The sequence below is a fragment of the Schistocerca cancellata genome, chromosome 3 (genome assembly GCF_023864275.1).
Source record: "Schistocerca cancellata isolate TAMUIC-IGC-003103 chromosome 3, iqSchCanc2.1, whole genome shotgun sequence".
NCBI lineage: Eukaryota > Metazoa > Arthropoda > Insecta > Orthoptera > Acrididae > Schistocerca > Schistocerca cancellata.
The window spans coordinates 196,450,290-196,469,463 of record NC_064628.1 but is presented as its reverse complement, the minus strand read 5'-3'; the positions used below and the strand labels follow the sequence as shown (position 1 = coordinate 196,469,463).

The window sequence follows — 19,174 nt, the reverse complement described above, 5'->3', positions numbered from 1 at the left end:
CTAAGAGAGGGGAAAAAAACAGTAAGATGCACAAACTTCATCCTGTAATATAAGAAAAGAAAAAAAAATGAATAGGTGCAGGTGCTGTCAACTTAGCTGTGAAAGGAAATGTCCTTGTGGAAGCAGTTAAGATATATAGATGCAGCACAAAACCCGACTTAGCACAACAGTTATGACACTCACCATCACGCTGCAAGGGCCAAAATTTGAGAACTGTGGATTATTTAGATGACCATCCTTGCAAACAACTGCTGTTATGCAAATTGCTTGGAAGAGAGTCCTCCACATTCACATATTTGCATAGTATTTAAAAAGGAGAAAAAATTAGTGACCATTTGTCAAATTCAGAATTAAAGAAAGTCAAAAAGTGCTGCCATCCAGTAGACTGGACAAACTTCATGAAAGTCACAATTGTCAATACATGTACCACAGTTCTTAAAATCATCTCCACCATCTGGTGTAAACAATGGATATGAATGATCAAAAAATAATGTGAAAAAGATGTTACCCTTGAGCACCAATCTCTGAGCAAAGAGGGCAAGGTGTCAGTAGAGGAAGGTCACATCTGTCTTCTTAGTCCTGCACCAAAACAGGTCCACAGCCAAAGACCTATGAAACATGTAAGACTGACATTAGATTTTGGGATTATATCTTCTTCTTACCCTGACTTAAAACCTATTTATGGCAAAAATAGAGCAGGAGGTGAGAATTGAGAGTTCCACATTGCCAAATCACTGAAGGTGTGATTTGAGTAATTGCTTACAAAATATGGAAGATAGAAACAGTTGCCCTGCCTTTCATTTGATGAGATTTTAATGCCTGTAGTCACATGGGGCAGTGAGATAATCAGTAGAGGGCAATTAAGAGATGGCAATATCAAATTTTGAGCTGTGTGTACTGTACTCAGGAGTTTCACATTACAGCACTGCCTCTGGCTCCTAGTATGCAATAGACCTGTCAACCTGTGGCCATAACTATGCTCATATTGTCCACTGAAGTGTTAAGACAATTTTTTGTGATGGTTGCAACTACCAGGTTATTGTATTGGTCTCAAATTGATAAGTGTATGCTGTTATGAAGAACTGCTTTGGAAATTTTGACTGCTGAAGTGCAGATAACAAATACAGAGAAGAGCATTGATAAAGTAATAAGGTGCAGGAGAAACAATCATCCAGTCTGTGAACAGTACACTAGCCGCCTCATCAGGCCCTGCAAGACAAACATCCCCCACGATAGATCAGATAAAATTGTAGGACAATGAAGAGCATTGAGATGGGTGTCATTACTTCAATAACTGAAAGAATCTTGGTATATTTTTGTGTGGAAACACACACCCTAACATCCTAAGACTAAATGCCAAGGAATTGTTCACATGAGAAATTAACAAGGACTTTGAACGCTGTGGAACTAGTACGTGCATACCATGCAAAAATGTCTGTGATAAATGCTCTCCTGACTTTGCTTAGTGCCAATTCTTTAGTGGGATTTAATATCTTGTCTTTCTGCTCAAAACACTAGAAACTTGACCCCTTTTAGTGTGGGAACTAAATAACATTTTTAACTAGTATAGAGGGATAGCTACAGGAAAAAAGCCACACACATTGAAGTCCTTCATTATAATGGTAAACTACTGGGTTATACCTGGCAATTCCCAGAATTTCTCACTTAACAAATCTACTGATGTTCATACTACTAGCAACAGAAAATGGCAGGGGTTCACAAGTAAACAGTAAAGAAACACTAATTCATATTCGGATTTACACACATTGCAAGGAGGCCAGATGACAATGGTGGTGGAGTATTTGTCATAAACAAGGTGTACAGGTGTTTGAAAATGAATATATGGGCTTCGTTTGGTAGTGTTTATTATACTCAACTTTTAAAATTATAAATAACGTGTCAAATGAAAGAGCAACTCAGATTTGTTTGTATACCCAGGCGTAAAGGGAAGTTCATGGAATGACGAAGAGCGACTGAAGAATGTATTTAACGAGTGAGTCTTTCACATGTAGCTCCAAGAAATCAGTTTGTCCTTATCGTTTGCTGTTCTTACAAGCTCTAAAATCTCCATACTACAGTTTACCTGCAAACTTCGCAAATAAAATTTTGTTGCATGGATGAAGATTTTCGTGGATCGTGTAGTCTTCAGTGGTCAATAGATGTTTCACCTAAATGGAAGGTGTGTGTGTGTGTGTGTGTGTGTGTGTGTGTGTGTGTGTGTGTGTGTGTGTGTGTGAAGCAACTGTAACAGGTGTTTCTCATCTTGATGCTCTAGAACTATGACCCTTTCCCCAACTGGAAGAAACTGAAATGCAGAATTTCATTTGGCAGCAAAATGGTGTGCCATCTCACTGGCATAACTCAGCACGCAACTGGTTGAAAGATGTACCCGACCGCTGGGTTGGCCGAAAGGCGATGGATGACACAGCTCGTTTAATATTACCTTAATGTTCACACATGATCTGACCCAATGTGATTTTTTTATTTTTTTGCCTTTGGGGGTTCATAAGGGATGACGATTATATCTCTGCTACCAAGTGATCTGACATCAGAAACAGCATTGTTGGCACAAGTATTATATACAGTGTTCAGGATTTTAGAAAAACTCGCCTATTGACTTGATGTGTGACAATGGTGCTCACATTGAACACTTTTAAGAAAAACTATTATAGTTGCTCTTCCATTTGATGTATTGTTTATAATTGTAAGTTAAATGCAATAAATGCTACTAAGCCTTAAAACACGTATATTTTGAAACGCCTTGTATTGTGATGTTATAACGGAATCTGAATGTGAAATAGTGAATGTAAGCCTCAAATATGGGTCAAACATGGTAATTCAATGCTTCTACACACTACCTGCATCAGCAGCTGTAGTGGCAAAGCTCTTCAGACTGAATTTAGAGAATGGGAAATTTCATGATGATGCTATTGTAATAGTAAGACTCCAATTTGCTAACTATGAAGAGCATCCATAAACGCCTGTTCGAAACTTTTAGGACTTCGAGTGGGGTGAGTACATACTATTTTGAATAGGAACCCATGTCTAGAAACACTGTTTCTGTTCTATGACTGTTAAAATTCAGATGAGTAACATGTCCATGTTTGTCGAGAGAGAAGTCTGAGTCTCTTGCCTTGTTATGCAATGGGGTAGACAGGATGTTGGGTGCTTCATCAGATGGTCTTCAGATATCACTTAATGTCTGCCTTGATGCTGGATGGTTGTGAGATTGGGCCACAGCTCCTTCCACACTACCTAACTGGTACTGAATACTTGATCTTCCTACAAAACATATTGAACCCATTCTAGGAAGCTGGGTCATTGAATGTCAGGAAATGTGGTTTCAGTATGGTGGTGCACCACCTCAGCTTCTCAAGTGTGGTTAGGAGACACATCAACAGACAATGTGGGGAAAGATGGATAGGCCGAGGTGGCCCAACTGTGTAACTGCCAGATTAAACTCCAATGGACTACTTTTTCAGGTGGTGTAAGCAAAGTTAAATTACAGACTCCTGTAGGGACAGAGGAAGATATGCTCACAAGAGTACTGGCTGCTCCACTAGAAACTAAAGGCCCACCATACCATGTGGGTTGGAGAGTGTGTACCAGAACATGCTTTGTAGGTACAGTATTTGTAATGATGTTGGTGGTCATCACGTCAAGCTGCTGTTGTAAAGCATCAATACTGTTCTGTATGCACAGTATATGTTAACATGTAAAATCTGTTATTACAAAAAAAAAAATGATTGAGTGGTAAATGAATGCTTCATGTTTCCTTCACAATTTTTACCTAGTAATTGTACTGCATCATGCCTTATTAAATTCCCCAAGCCAAAGTGGAGGAGTTGTTGTTGTTGTTGTTGTGGTCTTCAGTCCTGAGACTGGTTTGATGCAGCTCTCCATGCTACTCTATCCTGTGCAAGCTTCATCTCCCAGTATCTACTGCAACCTACATCCTTCTGAATCTGCTTAGTGTATTCATCTCTTGGTCTCCCTCTATGATTTTTACCCTCCACACTGCCCTCCAATGCTAAATTTGTGATCCCTTGATGCCTCAAAACATGTCCTACCAACCGATCCCTTCTTCTAGTCAAGTTGTGCCACAAACTTCTCTTCTCCCCAATCCTATTCAATACCTCCTCATTAGTTACATGATCTACCCACCTTATCTTCAGCATTCTTCTGTAGCACCACATTTCAAAAGCTTCTATTCTCTTCTTGTCCAAACTAGTTATCGTCCATGTTTCACTTCCATACATGGCTACACTCCATACAAATACTTTCAGAAACGACTTCCTGACACTTAAATCTATACTCGATGTTAACAAATTTCTCTTCTTCAGAAACGCTTTCCTTGCCATTGCCAGTATACATTTTATATCCTCTCTACTTCGACCATCATCGGTTATTTTACTCCCTAAATAGCAAAACTCCTTTACTACTTTAAGTGTCTCATTTCCTAATCTAATTCCCTCAGCATCACCCGACTTAATTTGACTACATTCCATTATCCTCGTTTTGCTTTTGTTGATGTTCATCTTATATCCTCCTTTCAAGACAATGTCCATTCCGTTCAACTGCTCTTCTAAGTCCTGTCTCTGACAGAATTACAATGTCATCGGCGAACCTCAGTTTTTATTTCTTCTCCATGGACTATAATACCTACTCCGAATTTTTCTTTTGTTTCCTTTACTGCTCGTTCAATATACAGATTGAATAACATCGGGGAGAGGCTACAACCCTGTCTTACTCCTTTCCCAACCACTGCTTCCCTTTCATGCCCCTCGACTCCTATAACTGCCATCTGGTTTCTGTACAAACTGTAAATAGCCTTTCGCTCCCTGTATTTTACCCCTGCCACCTTCAGAATTTGAAAGAGAGTATTCCAGTTAACGTTGTCAAAAGCTTTCTCTAAGTCTACAAATGCTAGAAACGTAGGTTTGCCTTTTCTTAATCTGTCTTCTAAGATAAGTCGTAAGGTCAGTATTGCCTCACGTGTTCCAACATTTCTATGGAATCCAAACTGATCTTCCCCGAGGTCGGCTTCTACCAGTTTTTCCATTCGTCTGTAAAGAATTCGCGTTAGTATTTTGCAGCTGTGACTTACCAAACTGGTAGTTTGGTAATTTTCACATCTGTCAACACCTGCTTTCTTTGGGATTGGAATTATTATATTCTTCTTGAAGTCTGAGGGTATTTCGCCTGTCTCATACATCGTGCTCACCAGATGGTAGAGTTTTGTCATGACTGGCTCTCCCGAGGCCATCAGTAGTTCAAATGGAATGTTGTCTACTCCCGGGGCCTTGTTTCGACTCAGGTCTTTCAGTGCTCTGTGAAACTCTTCATGCAGTATCTTATCTCCCATTTCGTCTTCATCTACATCCACTTCCATTTCCATAATATTGTCCTCAAGTACATCGCCCTTGTATAAACCCTCTATATACTCCTTCCACCTTTCTGCTTTCCATTCTTTGCTTAGAACTGGGTTTCCATCTGAGCTCTTGATATTAATACAAGTGGTTCTCTTCTCTCCAAAGGTCTCTTTAATTTTCCTGTAGGCAGTATCTATCTTACCCCTAGTGAGACAAGCCTCTACATCCTTACATTTGTCCTCTAGCCATCCCTGCTTAGCCATTTTGCACTTCGTGTCGATATCATTTTTGAGACGTTTGCATTCCTTTTTGCCTGCTTCATTTACTGCATTTTTATATTTTCTCCTTTCATCAATTAAATTCAATATTTCTTCTGTTACCCAAGGATTTCTATTAACCCTCGTCTTTTTACCTACTTGATCCTCTGCTGCCTTCACTACTTCATCCCTCAGAGCTACCCATTCTTCTTCTACTGTATTTCTTTCCCCCATTCCTGTCAATTGTTCCCTTATGCTCTCCCTGAAACACTCTACAACCTCTGGTTCTTTCAGTTTATCCAGGTCCCATCTCCTTAAATTCGCACCTTTTTGCAGTTTCTTCAGTTTCAATCTGCAGTTCATAACCAATAGATTGTGGTCAGAATCCACATCTGCCCCAGGAAATGTCTTACAATTTAAAACCTGGTTCCTAAATCTCTGTCTTACCATTATATAATCTATCTGATACCTTTTAGTATCTCCAGGATTCTTCCAGGTATACAACCTTCTTTTATGATTCTTGAACCAAGTGTTGGCTATGATTAAGTTATGCTCTGTGCAAAATTCTACAAGGCGGCTTCCTCTTTCATTCCTTCCCCCCAATCCATATTCACCTACTATGTTTCCTTCTCTCCCTTTTCCTACTGACGAATTCCAGTCACCCATGACTATTAAATTTTCGTCTCCCTTCACTACCTGAATAATTTCTTTTATCTCGTCATACATTTCATCTATTTCTTAATCATCTGCAGAGGTAGTTGGCATATAAACTTGTACTACTGTAGTAGGCATGGGCTTTGTGTCTATCTTGGCCACAATAATGCGTTCACTATGCTGTTTGTAGTAGCTAACCCGCACTCCTATTTTTTTATTCATTATTAAACCTACACCTGCATTACCCCTATTTGATTTTGTATTTATAACCCTGTAATCACCTGACCAAAAGTCTTGTTCCTCCTGCCACCGAACTTCACTAATTCCCACTATATCTAACTTTAACCTATCCATTTCCCTTTTTAAATTTTCTAACCTACCTGCCCGATTAAGAGATCAGACATTCCACGCTCCGATCCGTAGAACGCCAGTTTTCTTTCTCCTGATAACGACGTCCTCCTGAGTAGTCCCCGCCCAGAGATCCGAATGGGGGACTATTTTACCCAAGAGGACGCCATCATCATTTAATCATACAGTAGAGCTGCATGTCCTCGGGAAAAATTACGGCTGTAGTTTCCCCTTGCTTTCAGCCGTTCGCAGTACCAGCACAGCAAGGCCGTTTTGGTTAGTGTTACAAGGCCAGATCAGTCAATCATCCAGACTGTTGCCCCTGCAACTACTGAAAAGGCTGCTGCCCCTCTTCAGGAACCACATGTTTGTCTGGCCTCTCAACAAATACCCCACCGTTGTGGTTGCACCTACGGTACGGCCATCTGTATCGCTGAGGCACGCAAGCCTCCCCACCAACGGCAAGGTCCATGGTTCAGGGGGGGGGTGGGGGGGGGTGGAGGAGTTAAACATCTGAATTGAAAACTTTGTTTCTGGACATGGATTTCTATTTAAAATATTATGCACTTACTCCCCTTACAAGTCCTATAAATTTATAATAGGAATTTCTGAACACCCTGTATAACAGTCAAGTGTTAAAAGTTGTACCAGGGATGGATATTCAGGAGAAACTAGTTTCAAATATGAAGCAGGTAGTGATGTTACTCAAGAGGGCAATATCTTCGACCACGTAGCAAGTAATAAATACAAATGTAACAAATTGGTCAACATAGAAGAGGGCATAAGTTACATTTAGAGCACCAGTGAAGAGATTGTACAAGGAATGTTAAGAAAAAGCTTTGCTTAGCAAAAATGATAGGGAAGAAACTGCATTTTATCTGATTAATTAGCATGTTAACAATGAGGAAGCAGATGTGGACGGAGAGAGAATTCAGTGAATTTGAAAATGAGATGTTGCTGAACAATGCAACTAAAATTCTAAGAAATTCTGGCAATTTGTAAAGTCAGCGATTGGATAGAAGTCTTCCATTCAGTTGCTCAGTGACCATGCTGGCAATGAAATGAAAGATGACAGAGGAAGCTGAAATACTGAATTTGGTCTTCGAAAATTGTTCCACTGTGGAAGACACTGATATGGTTTAAGTCTACAATCATAGCACAAATTCTAATCTGGCAGAGGTTGTGCCTTGTCGTTGCAAATACAATACCTATTAACATGGCTGAACAGTGTAAAGGCATGTGGACTTGTTTAGATAAGTGTGACACTAAGCTGACTATACAAACGAACTTTCTCCCATTCCAGAAGCAGTTAATCGTAGATGGGTGGAGCAGTGATTGTAGGAGAGAAGGTATTAGTGAAAGTAAAAATGTGAGAGCATGTCGTGAATTAGGCTGTGATGGCTGAGTCAGTTCGGTGGTGAAGACAGCAACTTCAGGTCTGTCTGGGACACAGTTCTAAACTGCCAGGGAGTTTTATTTTGAATATACTGTATTTAGTGTTTGTCATAATGAATATAGTGTTTCACAAAAGAATTTGTGATTCTTTGCCTAATACAGAGTTACTTGGCAGGTCACGGTGAAACTGTTGTCACTTCATAACATTTCTGCATTGTTTTTTAAAAAGAAGCATCTGCTATTTTCCTGTTACTGGTTCAAATGGCTCTGAGTACTATGGGACTCAACTGCTGAGGTCATTAGTCCCCTAGAACTTAGAACTAGTTAAACCTAACTAACCTAAGGACGTCACAAACATCCATGCCCGAGGCAGGACTCGAACCTGCGGCCGTAGCGGTCTTGCGGTTCCAGACTGCAGCGCCTTTAACCGCACGGCCACTTCGGCCGGCTCCTGTTACTGCTTGGGATTGTTTACTCCTTCAGCTAATTTAAAACTTTCTTCTTCTCTGCCAGCTTCTACACTTGCATTGGTGTTGTTGTTGAACAGTGACGGAAATCATAATGCATACAGTTGCTAAGCACAACATTATCATATTTAAACTTCCTTTATTTTCAACTATTTTTTTCGAGTTCAAGCCAGGGTGTATACGACTCGGGACAACTGGGAGATAGAGAAAAACTTGGGATTTTTTTTCGTCTGGGAGGAAACTGGGAAAAACCCAGGAATTTTTTAGAATTCCGAGAATTTTTCATTGTTCCACTTTTCTGTTACATTTGTGTAATTTTGACTGGTAAGAACCGATACTCCAACAGAGGATATTACTGTATCCCGCTACTGCAGAATACTACTTCAACAATAAAACATAAACGAGAGAGAAAACCGAAAATAACTTAAATTGCAAAGGAAATGCGCCATATAAAACAGCAACACACAGTGCTCATGCAAACATCTGCTAACAGCAAAATGTGTCGCAGGCTTCAGGAAGACTATGCAGTGCTACATACCAACAAATTGCCTCCGATGAGCATGAAGTCACAACTGTTCGTTAGATTGGTTTTAGCAGTTATGAGTGGGCTCGTGTGCATGCGCAGTTCTCCCACTTCTGGCTACAGGAATGTGGCTGTTAGCTGTGGAAGCAGCAGCTAGATGCTGCCGGGAAAAGGGGGCGCCAGATTCATATTCTTGAGGAAGAAAAACTTGTTTAACAAAGCGCCTACCATCCAGTGCCCGTTGGTCTGTTGTTCATATGATTTTGAAACGCATCCCTGTCGGTTTTTGAACACGTTTTAAGTTGGTTTCTGAATGAATCATTAGATGATTTTTATATTCGTGCATAGTGTATGTGATACCTGTCGGGAGAATCCTCGTCGCATCTAGAAATAAACTTTCCGCAGACGAAAGGGAACAGGCCTACATGAGCTGAGCAGAGTAATGCCGAATGGACGAGTGCCAATAGCTGTCTGATTATGCGGTTGATTGGGTTTGAGAATGATCAGCATTCTTATAATTACTAGCGAAATCCATAGATTCAGACTACCAGAATGGAAATAAACGACTGACGGGAATAACAGCTGAGAAAGATTACATATTTTCTTCTAGGTGTATCCAAGAAAACTAAATTTTGACAAATTTTTGGCCAGATCGCTACGCTAGTAAGGACCAGTTGTACAGTCCCCAGCTATCAGTCGCTCAAGTTCTATTATAGAAGTAACGCGGAAAACATGTTTTGCGAACATGTAATAATGCCTAACCAGACAATAATTGTGGGATGACTGAACCTGTGATTCTGGTAGGGTTTGTGAAGTCAATCGACGAACAAATTTTGACAATGGCAGGAATAGCTACAGAATTGGTGATGACAACATTGTTCGTTATAACGAGGAAGAAGAAATGGAGACTACAAGCAAATTATGGAAGAATAAAAAGATTCCAAATTTATATAAAAATTTTGTAATACTGCTTTTAGAGCTCATGCTTGAGAAACTGGTGCGTATGAATGAAATGTGAAACTATTTTCTGACATAAAGCTTTTTGCTTGTAGTAGGCCTAATAGGCATTCTATATTGGTGCTTCGTGAATTATATTCTGTCATGTTATAAAAATGAACATTTGTGCCAAAAGTGTCTCGTTTGACGTGTGTTACAAAATTGCTGCAATATTAGAAAGGCCTATTTTATTTTATCTAGCAGACAGTGACAAAATAGACGTACTCAAATCGAGAAACCACACCAGTCTTGGGTATTATTTGTATTAACAGCTTTTTCAGTATTAGATAACGACATTTACATTTTTCATGTAGCAAAACGTTTGACGAACTTTGAGGTAATAAATTTCTTTCACAGAAAGTAAAGCACACCATGTAAAGCTGTAGCAAGATTAGAGAAAAAAAAATGCTAGGAGCTAAGGATTGAAGAAATTTGTACGTTCCTGCTTGTCTCTTGTCTGTATTGGTTTTATGTATCCTATATTTAATTTTGCCACACAAAACGGCAAGTTATTAGCTAATAGGCAATGAAGAGTGCAAATTTTCTGGAGAGTTCTTGTTCTCCCAGTTACAAATAATCCCATCCACTATTAATTGCTAGATGTTTTAAAGAGGGGCAGGCTGCCAACTGGCAGACTGGGAGCAGGAAAGGCACCACAGGACATTTCAATTTACACTGTCCCGAATATAGTTTGATGGCATCCATTACAAAATATACACGTTTCAATCCCACAGAGCGCGAAATACAGTGACGTGCGATAGAAGAATGCTGTATGAAGAGGCGTGGCACTGCACTGCCCTGCCCTGCACTGCCCTTTGGCACACTTAAGACCAAATAACATGTCTTACATTTCCTTGAACACGTTTTATGTTTCAGACTTCACAAAAAGATGTGCACTACAAGATGAACATATTTTTGAAAATCCAATTTTATGTATTATTGGACCGGTTAGCAAATAATGTAGGTCCGGGGGCTGTTGCACAGAGCAGTCTGAGTTATAGTGGGTAGTCTCCACGTGACCCGTATTTACATTTAGTGATTTTGCTGTTTCCTGTTTGTTTACTCATGTCAAATGAAAACAAAACGGATATCTGTAGCCGGGAGCTAGCAAGTGAATTAAAATATGTTCACGTAGTTACAGAAGGCTGAAATATGTTATTAGTTTCAGATTTTATTTCCACCTTTCTGACAGTCTAGCATTAATCACCTTGCAGAACAATGTTCTTTTTGTCTGCTAAAGAAATTTGACTTTTATTAACCTTTTCCGCAGAGGCAGTCCATATATTTGAAACAAATTGTTTATTCCACAGTACCACAGTACTGGCTAGTTTCAACTGTTCACTGCATTTCAAGTGCACGTTTTCATCTTCTAGAATGTGCACTTTAAGTATGAACTTCAAATGTGTACATTTTAGTACAGTTCACGCAATTCCGATGATCTTGAAGTATCCTCTGATGTCGTGTTTCTTTTAAGACGTAATGTATAATCTTTCAATATTTTACACGTACGTACATACGGGCTTCCTATGTCATGACAGCTTCGCAAGCGTGGTGCCGCCTGTTATCTGCGCTGTCTGGCAACTGCTGAAACGAACCTATTTCTAGCAGGTCGCGGGAAAATATTGCTAATGGTGGTTTGGAAAGCATTACTTTCAAAGTAAATATCCTTTCACATAAGTTGAACTGTGTGCGAGAATGTACCATGAATTTATTAAATGAGAGCGTGTTTGACTCTCATTTAAAAATCAACTCTTTCATGACGAGCCATTTAGAATTATTTCGAACTCTGAAGATCGGACATTTACGTTGTTATTAAAAATTTTACTGCCACATTTGTGTGATATATCTTAAGCGTAATGCGCAATAAAGATCAACATTATATTGCAAAGCTTAGCTTCTTTTGCAGCTTATTAACCTTAGAGACCAACATTTGAAAGATTTGCTTTTATTGTCGCAACACTACGTATATTAAACTATTAACTTTCCCTGTTTGTTCATGCTGTTGGCTGACTACATCATGTGTCCTATGCTCTTAATATCCACTGCCATCGGCTGGCGAGATCACGTGACATGAGCTACGACTGGCTTAAAAAAGTGCATTGCAATCTCGATTTGAGTGATTTTGGAAGTAACATGTGGTGTTTGGTGGAATTCCAATGTATACTTTCGTAATACAAAAATACGCAGCGTACATGTTGCTGCACATCAGATATTTCCAAAACGTGCCTTTTTCCCAGAGTTTCATTTTCTAAAGTGCTGGGAAATTCTACACCCGTGTATTAAACCATAATCATTCAAAGGATTGATAAGTATTCCAGTTCTGAGGGAAAAATACTGTCACTTAATGCGGAAAAAGTGTTTTTTCACCTGGGAAAAAGTGTATTTTTAACGGGAAAATCTGGGAATTTTTTCCTTGTCTGCGTATACACCCTGTTACACATCATTCATTTTGCCCAGAATCTTTCACTCACTCCCCTTCCCTTGTTAAAGGAGTAAGCAATCTCAAGTGTATCTGTTTGTCTTTACTGGCTCTCTTAAAATAATTCTGTTTACTTACTACCAGTTCACAGCTTGCTGTCATATCTGGTAAGTATGAAGATTTTGCTTTAATTTACCACCACTCCCTGCTCCATTTTAAACATTCAGCAGTTGATAAAACATGAGAAGCTGGGAAAAGATACAATGTAACATGCAACAGCTCAGTAGAAATCATTCCTGTCTGCTTCCCTTAATAGGTGCATTTATCATTCAGTTTTGATTTGTTTATGGGCATATTTCAATTATTATTTAGTGTCTGCCGTATTTTATTGTTGCATACATGCAACACAGTTGCAGTAAAGTTGAGAAAATAAGAGTTTCGGATTCACACTAAAGATAAAAGCAATGAGAGGGTTGAGGGTAAAACTGTAGAGAGGGAGACATACTTCATTAAAGTGAGCAGTTTCCAAAGGGAATATGTTCCAATAGTCGTGTAGGGATGAGTCTTGCACAGAACAGATCAGTGCAATGCGGCATTAGACGACAACCCCCCAGAGGGCTCAAGACTCCTCAGTGAATATGTGCATGGCGAGCATGGAGGAAGTAATTTTTGGTCCCATTCAGGCTGTTTGACCTCAACTTGCCAAATCTTTCCTTCAGTGTGGCTCGATTGGGGAATACTTTTAGTACCTACTGCCTGTAATGTTAACGATTACCTGTGTACATTACCAGTGTGGACTCCCTATGCACTACACAACCAATGCAATAGCCAGACATGGTGGTGTCAATATGTGCCTTTCAATTTGGACCCTTTAAAAGTGTAGGAATCGCACTGATGAGCCTGACCTGCCAGCTCCCCATACCTGCCAAGAAGTAAATGCCTGCCTCCTTGGGGCATTAAGACTCCTGGCAGTGGCCATCGTGCCAGACATTTGCTGTGGCTGGGTGGTGCTCATGGGAAGAGCTGTTGATTGAAATAGGTGGCACTGGATGTTCAGTGTACAAAATGTATCAAATTGCAGTAATGGCCGTTTTGATGTGGCTGTCTTGTCACAAAATTAGGACACTTCAATGGGGACACCCATAATCATTCAGTGCACCCCATTCCCTCTGGGAAAGTATCCCTTGTCTGGTAAGAAATTTGTATAGAATGACCATGACCTTTCTCTTTTAAATCATGGCACTTTACTCACTTCGTGCTACCTATGGGTCCTTTCCATCTATTTAACTAACAGTCTCTTCTCCCATTCTCATGGCTTTGCTACATTTGTCTCTATATGACAATCTTTGCTAGTTTCTGGTGATCCTGTTGCTTACTTTCCACTGTCTGACAGACAGGTGACCACATTGGGCACTTTGGAGAGCCAACTGGCAATAGTATGCCCTGCTGTTACCTCCGCCCCCACTTGTCACACTCTATTGACGAGGTTATGCAAGATTTCAAATTCCATCTACTATGCTGTTGGAACTGCTTTTCCCCTTTCTACAGGTCCCCTCCATTGCCAGCTCTATGGTGGACCAAGATGTTAAATTTCTTCTCTAGGAGCGTATGTATCTTCATCCCAGTTGTGGGTATTGCACACCTTGCTTGGTTTGTACTAAAGATCCAAAACTCTACTGGATCTCCCCTTTCAGGATGGTATCTGTACTGATAACTCTTGTTGAATGTCTGGAGACCTACATTGCAAAGGCATCAGTCTCACATGACATCATCTTGGATGCTTAAGTGAGAAATTGAAGACAGTTCTTTACTTCGTCCCTCATCATGCCAAATTATATAATGAACTGTTCAGTGCTTCATCTCACAATACGGTACGGGGTTGATTACATTCACAATTTGATGATACATCTGTTACTCAGTGGCTTCATTTCCTCAGTCTTAATTTTTGTGGCTCAGTGGCACCTTCGGCTTCAAAATTGTTACTCAGTCCACCATTGCAAAGTTTGACCACTGGTGTCTTGTGGACTTCTCCTGTGGTCTCTTCACCGAAGTGGGACCTTCCCTCTTCAGATTATAGAAACTATTCCCCACGTAGGCAATTAACATTTGACAATTTCCTGATCATCAAACTTATACTTTCCTTTTTCTGTAAAAGGACATAGACCACCTGACACCTGCCCTCAGGTGGAATTGCACCTCAGTCCTCTGCCAGGGCCTAATCGTACCCATGTTAGAATGTAATTCCAGTGTTTTGTTGCACACCTTGCTTGGTTCGTACCAAGGCCAAGAATTAGGACGATCTGTTTCAGGGGGACAAAATGTCACCCCCATAATCTACCACCATTTGTTGCTTCACTCATAAGGAGTATAAGGTTACTGCAATCTTTTATGCTGATAGTTCTAAAGCCTGGCTAGGACAGGTTATGCTTTTCATTTCACGCTGGTCAGGAACTCATGAAAGAACCCTCCATTTTGATACGCTGGCCTCCCTTGATGCCTTTTTAATACTTTGTCATTGGCCTGGAGACTGTTGACCAAGTCACTAACAATTCTAGGTAACAAGGCATCCCCACAATGTGCTTGTGAAACCTAACTGGCCACAGCTCATTTCCTGATGGCTGGCCCCCTCCTCAAGGTTCTGTGCTAACCATCATTTACCAAAACTATTGCCTCTCATGTTGGTTGGCAACTCATGAAAACTGAACTGTTCTCAGATTTATCAGTGACAGTGGCTTTTATTCTCAGATGCAGTTTTTTTAACTACCTTTGGGGCAGTGGCATAGTGGTTGGTATTTGAGACATCTTGGTCATGGAACATTCAATCCTGCCTCCTTCGCTGGAAGAGTCATCCATCATTTCTTCTGGTCAAATTGCTTTCAGGCTGTTTGCTTCATTTTTCTGCCAAACCCTGTTTCTTGTTTTAGGCCCTCCTCCTCCTCCTCCACCTCCTCCTCCACCACAACTGCCCTCCTCCTCTTCCTCCTCCTCCACCACAACTGCCCTCCTCCTCTTCCTCCTCCTCCACCACAACTGCCCTCCTCCTCTTCCTCCTCCTCCACCACAACTGCCCTCCTCCTCTTCCTCCTCCTCCACCACAACTGCCCTCCTCCTCTTCCTCCTCCTCCACCACAACTGCCCTCCTCCTCTTCCTCCTCCTCCACCACAACTGCCCTCCTCCTCTTCCTCCTCCTCCTCCACAACTGCCCTCCTCCTCTTCCTCCTCCTCCTCCTCCACAACTGCCCTCCTCCTCTTCCTCCTCCTCCTCCACAACTGCCCTCCTCCTCTTCCTCCTCCTCCTCCACAACTGCCCTCCTCCTCTTCCTCCTCCTCCTCCACAACTGCCCTCCTCCTCTTCCTCCTCCTCCTCCACAACTGCCCTCCTCCTCTTCCTCCTCCTCCTCCACAACTGCCCTCCTCCTCTTCCTCCTCCTCCTCCACAACTGCCCTCCTCCTCTTCCTCCTCCTCCACAACTGCCCTCCTCTTCCTCTTCCTCTTCCTCTTCCTCTTCCTCTTCCTCTTCCTCTTCCTCTTCCTCTTCCTCTTCCTCTTCCTCTTCCTCTTCCTCTTCCTCTTCCTCTTCCTCTTCCTCCTCCTCTTCCTCCTCCACCACCACCACAACTGGCTTCCTCCTCCTCTTCCTCCTCCTCTTCCTCCTCCACCACCACCACAACTGGCTTCCTCCTCCTCTTCCTCCTCCTCTTCCTCCTCCACCACCACCACAACTGGCTTCCTCCTCCTCTTCCTCCTCCTCTTCCTCCTCCACCACCACCACAACTGGCTTCCTCCTCCTCTTCCTCCTCCTCTTCCTCCTCCACCACCACCACAACTGGCTTCCTCCTCCTCTTCCTCCTCCTCTTCCTCCTCCACCACCACCACAACTGGCTTCCTCCTCCTCTTCCTCCTCCTCTTCCTCCTCCACCACCACCACAACTGGCTTCCTCCTCCTCTTCCTCTTCCTCCTCCTCCACAATCCACCTAATGTCCATTACATTTTCAGCCTCTTCCCTTTTACTTCCCTGCATTTCATGGTCTCTTTATTCTGCAGCTGTCTTCAACCTTAATCGGTAGGTAGGGGTCGAATATAGGTGGGGTTTCTCATGCCTCACTTAGCTGTGAGACCATTTGTTTGCTCTAGTCTACATACTGACTCAATCTGCAACATTTGTATTGCCTTCAGGACCACACTTCCACCACTGCTACATACATTCTCATATGACCACACAGCCTTTGAACATCCAGATGAAAGGACCCTTGTCTGAAAGACTGATAACTTCGTTGTTTCATCCCTTGCCTTCAACTAAACAACCAAATCATTATGTACATACATTTCAGGCATCTGAGTGAGAACATTACTATTGGGTTGTCTCGTAAGTTAATTTGCTTTGTATTATAGTGCAGTCACAAAGATGCCCTAGAACCTAACTCCACAGCACAGCTACAACAGATTGTTCGAGGCCTGTCTGCTTACTCACATCACATCCAAGGTCTTGCACAATGTAACTAAATAAAGTAGATCGGTTTTGTAAACAAACCATTTATTTCCTGTTGTGTACACCATTGTTATAGACTATATATATCCATTTCTCAGGGAGCTTATAAACGTCATTCTTCCAAAGTGTGTGTGTCCTTCAAGGTGACGTGTTTACCATTTAGGAAGTACTGTCGGGAGCAGAAAAGATGACTGGGATGGGGCAGTGTCGGGTGAGTACAATTTTTTGGGGTAGCACATCCCACTCAAAAGAATGCAGGTCACTATAGAGGTGTGTGGTGTGGTGTTGTGTTAACGACATAACGTTTAAAGTCCAGTCATTTATCAGTGGCCGCCTTGAGACGATAAAATTGTGAACTGTGTTTCTTGGAAGTGATAATCTCATTCGGAAGAAGTTCAAAGTACAGGATGCCTCCACAATCTCACCAGATGGATGGCAAATCTTACCTCAGGTGCAGTCCTGAATTAGGAACTGATAGTGGTGGCTGCCCTGTTTTGTGCCTTGATTTACTCATCTGAACAGTGTTGTACATAATCCACTTCCCATCACCAGTTACCAGGTGCTCCAGGAAAGGAGCATTCTGATTGTCTCCTTAAGGAGTTGCAGATAAACACACACTAAATCAAATTCGCTTCACTCAGTTCGCGAGAAACCCATACATTGCAAGTATTTATGTAACCCAGCTTCCTGAATTTCCTGGCTACAGTAGCAAGAGTGAAAGAGCTCCTCTGCCAACGCCCACGCTATCATTCATGGAGCATTGTCATGTCAATAAGCTGTACCATGTCCATAACCACTGGCCGTCCAAATAGAGGTTTCTGTTTAGGGGGAAATTACCAGCTCGAAATTGACTATACCACGTTTGGCATGATTGAGCTGTTACTGCATTGTTCCTGTATGCAGCACAAATCATATTGTGGCATTGTAGGCAGTTTTCACCTTATGATAGTAAAACAACATAAGATGTTGGGAATTTTATCGTTCTTGCTTACCATAGCTTCTAAACACCATCACGCTGTTCCATTGAATGTCAGGCCTACACACAGACATATCCAGTGTCAAGTCAGGTTGTGGACCTCTGCTGTAGGGGCAGTTGGGCAGCTGTGTTATCCTGGGGGGCACAGCAGGTGCAGGGTGTTTTGGCACTACAGATGGTACGTGTGAGCAAATCAAACTAACTTAAGACACAACCCAGCATATGAGCTGTGAGGTTTGGGTAGGAGAGAAATGAAATCTTCAGAACTTTAATATTAATGATAAAACGAAAAATTAAGACTCTCCAAGGGAAAGAAGCTGAAGAAAATTACAGTGAAAGGGATGTAAGCCAATGAACTCAACAGTGAAACTTCACAATACCTGAATTCCACTTTGTTTTCTGAATTTGGGGAGGAATGTTGGCAAGATATTTTATTTCACTAATATGGTAAAAATAAATTAATTTACTATTGCAGGAGCAAATTTTAAGGTTTTTAGAATAATAAAATTGATCTACATCTACATTTATACTCCGCAAGCCACCCAACGGTGTGTGGCGGAGGGCACTTTACGTGCCACTGTCATTACCTCCCTTTCCTGTTCCAGTCGCGTATGGTTCGCGGGAAGAACGACTGTCTGAAAGCCTCTGTGCGCGCTCTAATCTCTATAATTTTACATTCATGATATGGCTAGTGAGAAATTTACAGTATTGTTACTGTGAGTTCAGTATATAAGTTGAATTAAGAAAAAGGGAAGTTAGTGTTTGCTTCAATTACTTCTTGCACTTTGCCCCCATACAAAAATTATGGACCTAAACTTAGGCAAAATGAGCATGGGAAGAGTAAAATGTGTGTCCTGTTCAGAATCAACACCCATGAAACTGGTTTTTAAAGATATAGTATGCTCATGTAACAAAAATTGCTGGAATAGTTCCAGATAGGTACTACATACTTTTCATTGCTGATGCCTGACAAAAGATCCATTTACAGGATGCCACTATTGTTGTAGTTTTGTCTAGTTTTATTAAATATTTAAATGCTTCTTAGCTATTTTTCTTCAGTTGAATTTATTTATGCTGTATACTTTATTTCATGTAACAAAAAGCTTGTGTTCAGTTCCCTTGTTTGTTAAAATTAGTTCTTAGATATGCCTGTGAATGCTTTGTTTTGTTTGTGTGTGTGTGTGTGTGTGTGTGTGTGTGTGTGTGTGTGTGTGTGTGTGTGTGTTTTTTCTTATTTTTAAAATTTTGAAATGCTTTGCTTAACTATGATAGTTT

The 19,174-nt window shown here is 41.2% G+C and overlaps 1 protein-coding gene across 3 annotated transcripts in view; it reads left to right on the top strand.

The window, feature by feature from the left end:
* Positions 1-19,174, top strand: part of LOC126174813 (protein LSM14 homolog A) — a 148,018-nt gene that overhangs the window by 119,165 nt on the left and 9,679 nt on the right. The window lies entirely within an intron of this gene.